The following is a 6,381-nucleotide window of genomic DNA, read 5'->3' on the forward strand; positions in this document are numbered from 1 at the left end:
CACTTCAGATATTATTACAGGCTCCTAACACACAGTGAATAAATTGGAAACTGCAGAATTACGACATGAAAAAAGCGTGACAAGTGAAACTCAAAAATGTTTTTTGATAAGCCATTTTTCTTGGATAAGCCATTGTTTTGGCTTAGTTCATCTATGCATGCAGGTCAGCCCTGGGTCAAGATTGCTGGAAGACACTGGATAAAGATTTTGGTGGAGGCCCCCTCCTATTCAGTAGCAGTAATTCAGCCAAACTTCAATTCAACATGACTAAAGTATTGTATAGGAAAAGATTTAGGCAAGTCACATAAGTGTACTGCGGGCACATTTCTTTGCGCGTATTGCATCCCTAAATCCCATCCTGACTGTGGGCCTTCTCTCCCAAACAATCAGTACAAGTTCAGGTCATAAGAGACGTGGTTGGTCAGCCATGTTATAGGTGCAGAAATGTGCCCACATAGGGGGGACATTTATCAAGGTATTTAGAGCCTTTTTTTTTGCTTACACCAAGAGCACAAAAAGTCGCACGTGCGCTTAAGCCCTTTTTTGTGTGACTTTTGTGGGTGAGCAAAAACTTACAAACAGCCTTACCTAAGCAAATTTCAGTTTTAAAAAAAAAGTCGCAAGTCTGCTTCAGGTCTGACCTTGAGTGCAAAACTCTAGTACATGAGCAAATTTAAACAGTCACAAAACAAATCTCACAAAAATCTCAGCTGCAACTTTTTTGTTTTACTTACGTTTACCTATTTTATAAAAGAAATATAAAAATAACCTATTAGCACCCGGGTGAAGCAGTGTGAACAATGTGGAGGCTCCCTCTCCACGTTAAGTATACAACCATAGCAAATAGAATTCAAACAACACAGATAGTCTATTTTTCTTATGTAAGCTTTTTTTCCCCATCATAGACAACACAGTCCATAAATATAAAATAATTTGTATATAAAACATTACGTTCACCCAGGGTGCACTTACTAGACGCGCTAGACACTCCTCCTGCCTGGGAGTGGGCGAAAATGATCCGGCAAACAAAGAGTGTCTAGCACGTCTAGTAGGAGGACCCTGGATGAACATAATGTTTTATATACCAATTTTTTTTATATTTATGAACTGTGTTGTCTATTATGGAGAGAAAAGCTCCAAATTTATCAACCCCCTATGATAGTATTTTAACCTCTTAAGGACCCAGGACGTACGGGGACTTCCCCGCACCCTGGGCCTTAAGGACCCAGGACGTCCCCGTACGTCCTGGCGTTTTCCGGTCTCTGCCGCTTGGCGGGCAGAGATCGTAACCGGATGCCTGCTGAAATCCTTCAGCAGGCATCCAGGGCAAACGCCGAGGGGGGCCATGTAGGCCCCCCATGTCGGCGATCGCCGTAAATCGCAAGGGAAATCGCCCTTGCGATCTGCGGCGATACCGGGCTGATCGGGTCTCTGGGACCCGACCGCCCAGTAATTTCGCATGATCCCGGCTGTCACAGACAGCCAGGACCATGCTAACGTATAGGAGTGAGGTGGAAAGCCTGCCACCTCCTCCTATACCCTGCGATCTGTCGGTTAGTTAACCGACCAATCGCAGGAGGGGGGGGCGGTTACTTCCTCCCGTCCTGCCCGGCCCCTGAAAGTCCGGAGAGGACGGGAGAAAGACCGGAGGACGCGGCGGGGGACAGGGGAGTGCTGGGGACCGGCCCCGGTACTTACCTCTTCCCTGAAGACCCGGATCCAGACGATGAAGATGGCGGCGGCGGCGACAGGTCAGTATATCTTCAGCCGCGGTCGGGCCCTTTACAGCAATGCACGTCGCCGTAAAGCGACATGCATTGCTGTAATAGGACCCTGTAAACTACAACTCCCAGCATGCCCAGACAGCCCTTGGCGTCTGGGCATGCTGGGAGTTGCAGTTTTGCAACATCTGGAGGTCCACAGTTTTTGGACAACTGTGCCCTTCCAGATGTTGCAAAACTACACATCCTCAGCATGCCTTTACTGTCCAGGCATGCTGGGAGTTGTAGTGCTGTAACATCTGGCCCTTCAGATGTTGCAGAACTACAACTCCCAGCATGCCTGGACAGTTTTGGCATACTGGGGGTTGTAGTTTTGCAACATCTGGAAGGGAGGGCACAGATTGGGAACCACTGTATTAGTGGTCTGCAAACTGTAGTCCTCCAGATGTTGCAAAACTACAACTCCAAGCATGCTGAGAGTTGTAGTTCGGCAACATCTGGCTCTAAAGATGTTGCCGAACTACTACTCCCAGCATGCCTGAGAATGTTTGGGAGTTGTGGTTTTGCAACAGCTGGAGGCACACTGGTTGGGAAACATTTCCTAACTCAGTGTTTCCCAACCCGTGTGCCTCCAGCTGTTGCAAAACCACAACTCCCAAACATTCTCAGGCATGCTGGGAGTAGTAGTTTTGCAACAGCTGGAGGCCCCCCCCCCCCCCCCCTGTGAATGTACAGGGCACATTCACATGGGCAGGGGGCTTACAGTGAGTATCGGGCTGCAAGTTTGCAATGCAGCAAATTTTGCGCGGCAGCTCAAACTCGCTGTAATCCCCGGCCCGTGTGACTGTACCCTAAAAACACTACACTACACTACCACAAAATAAAATAAAAAGTAAAAAACACTACATATATACATACCCCTACACAGCCCCCCTCCCTCCCCAATAAAAATGAAAAACGCCTGGTACGAAACTCTTTCCAAAATGGAGCCTCCAGCTGTTGCAAAACAACAACTCCCAATATTGCCGGACAGCCGTTGACTGTCCAGGCATGCTGGGAGTTTTGCAACAGCTGGAGGCACCCTGTTTTGGAATCACTGGCGTAGAATACCCCTATGTCCACCCCTATGCAAATCCCTAATTCAGGCCTCAAATGCACATGGCGCTCTCACTTCGGAGCCCTGTCGTATTTCAAGGCAACAGTTTAGGGCCACATATGGGGTATCACCGTACTCGGGAGAAATTGACTAACAAATCTTGGGGGTCTTTTTCTCCTTTCACCCCTTATGAAAAGGTGAAGTTGGGGTCTACACCAGCATGTTAGTGTAAAAAAATAAACTTTTTACACTAAAATGCTGGTGTTGCCCTATACTTTTCATTTTGACAAGAGGTAAAGGGGAAAAAAGCCCCCCAAAATTTGTAACGCAATATCTCCCGAGTACGGAGATACCCCATATGTGGGCGCAAACTTCTCTGGGGGCGCACAACAAGGCCCAGTAGGGAGAGTGCGCCATGTACATTTGAGGTGATTTGCACAGGGGTGGCTGATTGTTACAGCGGTTTTGACAAACGCAAAAAAAACAAAACCCCACATGTGACCCCATTTCGGAAACTGCACCCCTCACGGAATGTAATGAGGGGTGCAGTGAGAATTTACACCCCACAGGTGTCTGACAGATCTTTGGAAGAGTGGGCTGTGCAAATTAAAAATGTTGTACAGCCCACTGTTCCAAAGATATGACAGACACCAGTAGGGGGTAAATGCTCACTTTACGCCTTCTTACGTTCCTCAAGGGGTCTAGTTTCCAAAATGGTATGCCATGTGGGGGTTATTTTTCTGTCCTGGCACCATATGGGCTTCCTAAATGCGACATGCCCCCCGAGCAAAATTTGCTCTCAAAAAGCCAAATATGACTCCTTCTCTTCTGAGCATTGTAGTTCGCCCGTAGTGCACTTCAGGTCAACTTATGGGGTACCTCCATACTCAGAAGAGATGTGGTTACAAATTTTGGGGGGTATTTTCTGCTATTAACCCTTGCAAAAATTTGAAATTTGGGGGGGGAAACACACCTTTTAGTGATTTTTTTTTTTTACGTATGCAAAAGTCGTGAAACCCCTGTGGGGTATTAAGGCTCACTTTATTTCTTGTTACGTTCCACAAGGGGTCTAGTTTCCAAAATGGTATGCGATGTGGTTTTTTTTTTTCTGTCCTGGCACCATAGGGGCTTCCTAAATGCGACATGCCCCCGAGCAAAATTTGCTCTCAAAAAGCCAAATATGACTCCTTCTCTTCTGAGCATTGTAGTTCACCCATAGTACACCTCAGGTCAACTTATGGGGTACCTTCATACTCGGAAGAGATGGGGTTACAATGTTTAGGGGGTATTTTCTGCTATTAACCCTTGCAAAAATGTGAAATTTGGGGGGAAAACACACATTTTAGTGAAATTTTATTTTTATTTTTTTACATATGCAAAAGTCGTGAAACTCCTGTGGGGTATTAAGGCTCACTTTATTCCTTGTTACGTACCTCAAGGGGTCTAATTTCCAAAATGGTATGCCATGTGGGGGATTTTTGCTGTTCTGGCACCATAGGGGCTTCCTAAATGCAACATGCCCCCCAAAAACCATTTAAAAAAAACATACTCTCCAAAATCCCCTTGTCGCTCCTTCGCTTCTGAGCCCTCTACTGCACCCGCCGAACACTTTACATAGACATATGAGGTATGTGCTTACTCGAGAGAAATTGGGCTACAAATATAAGTATACATTTTCTCCTTTTTCCCCTTGTAAAAATTAAAAAATTGGGTCTACAAGAACATGCGAGTGTAAAAATGGAGATTGTGAATTTTCTCCTTCACTTTGCTGTTATTCCTGTGAAACACCTAAAGGGTTAAAACGCGGACTGAATGTCATTTTGAATACTTTGGGGGGTGCAGTTTTTATAATGGAGTCATTTGTGGGGTATTTCTAATATGAAGACCCTTCAAATCCACTTCAAACCTGAACTGGTCCATGAAAAATTGTGAGTTTGGAAATTTTGTGAAAAATTGGAAAATTGCTGCTGAACTTTGAAGCCCTCTGGTGTCTTCAAAAAATAAAAACACGTACATTTCATGATGCAAACTTAAAATAGACATATTGTATATGTGAACAAAAAAATTATTTGGAATATCCATTTTTCACCAAGAAAGGATGCAAGGTACCACAAAATTTTACCACTATGTTAAAGTAGAATATGTCACGAAAAAACAATCTCGGAATCAGAATGATAACTAAAAGCATTCCAGAGTTATTAATGTTTAAAGTGACAGTGGTCAGAATTGCAAAAAATGGCCGGGTCCTGAGGTGTAAAATGGCTGGGTCCTTAAGGAGTTAAATATGGAGGACATAGGGTCCATGTGTGATGACCAACAGCAGACGAATGCTGGCACGCTGATAAAATCTTATTTACTCCAAAACCATCCTAAAAATAAATAAATAAATAAAACATGGGTTAAATACTGTAGAAAAAGGTCTAACATGTTTCAGAGATGTGAAACATGCTAGACATTTTTCTTCTGCATTTAATCCATGTTTTATATACCTGAGAAGACTTTGTATGGGCCATTTTTAAGATGATTTTGGAATGTTGATTGTTTGTTTCTGTGAATAAAGCCATGCATCTCGCCCGTGTGAGCTGATGATCTTCTTTGTATTGCATCAGTGTGTTATGATCAGTTTTTATACTAATCAATAGAGTTTGCATAATAATATATATCTTTTACTATAAATGGCTAAATATTTTCCTACAATCCATATGTCTGTTTGACATCTCTTGAAACATTATAATGCATTATACCTTGAACTGCCTGCTAGTTGTGATGTACATAATCTTTTTCTATTGTAAATAGTGGAAAATTTCCTTTTTACATTCTTGTGGTTAATGCTAGTTCAAACGTGAATACTTACCACAATGTAATATATGAACTTAAGCAAGCATAAGACCTCAGAGTATTTTGCCAATTTTAATAAGATTTTCTGAACATCAGCCTGTTATGAACCACTCTCCCCATCTACTTGCCTGTCCACCCTAAACCCGGTCTCTTCCTGCACTAAAGTGACAAAACAAAAAGAACTGTACAAAATTGGGAAACAAGTCAGGAACATAACAGAACCAATAAACAGATATATAAATACAAACAAGGCAGGATATAGCATACTAAGATACAGTTCAGAAACCGAAATCAAGATTAACATCAGATATGATTATATGAACTAGATGTGGGGATAAGTTTACAGCAGACAAAACCATGGGATGCAGGGGATGAACAGGTTAACTGAATGTCAGAACACTAAACGGGTCAGGAAACCAAGAACACTGGACTCAGAACAAGGACTCAGAACAAGGAACATACCAGACACCCACTCCAAGCATGGAGGAACATCAATACCAAAGCCAAATAGGCTTCTAGCCAGTGGGCACTCTCCACCGATTGATCAGAATACTGGCCTAGGAGGAAATAAAAATCCTAAATGTAAACAAACAAAATAAACACGGATACAGGCACAAGACTAACTCACTCCTAGATAGATGGAGAGCACAAGGCTCAGAACAGGATTCTATCCTCAGATTTGAAGGATCAAACAAGGTCAAAACAGGACTGACAAAACGCACAGTG

The sequence above is a fragment of the Hyla sarda genome, chromosome 1 (genome assembly GCF_029499605.1).
Source record: "Hyla sarda isolate aHylSar1 chromosome 1, aHylSar1.hap1, whole genome shotgun sequence".
NCBI classification, from domain to species: domain Eukaryota; kingdom Metazoa; phylum Chordata; class Amphibia; order Anura; family Hylidae; genus Hyla; species Hyla sarda.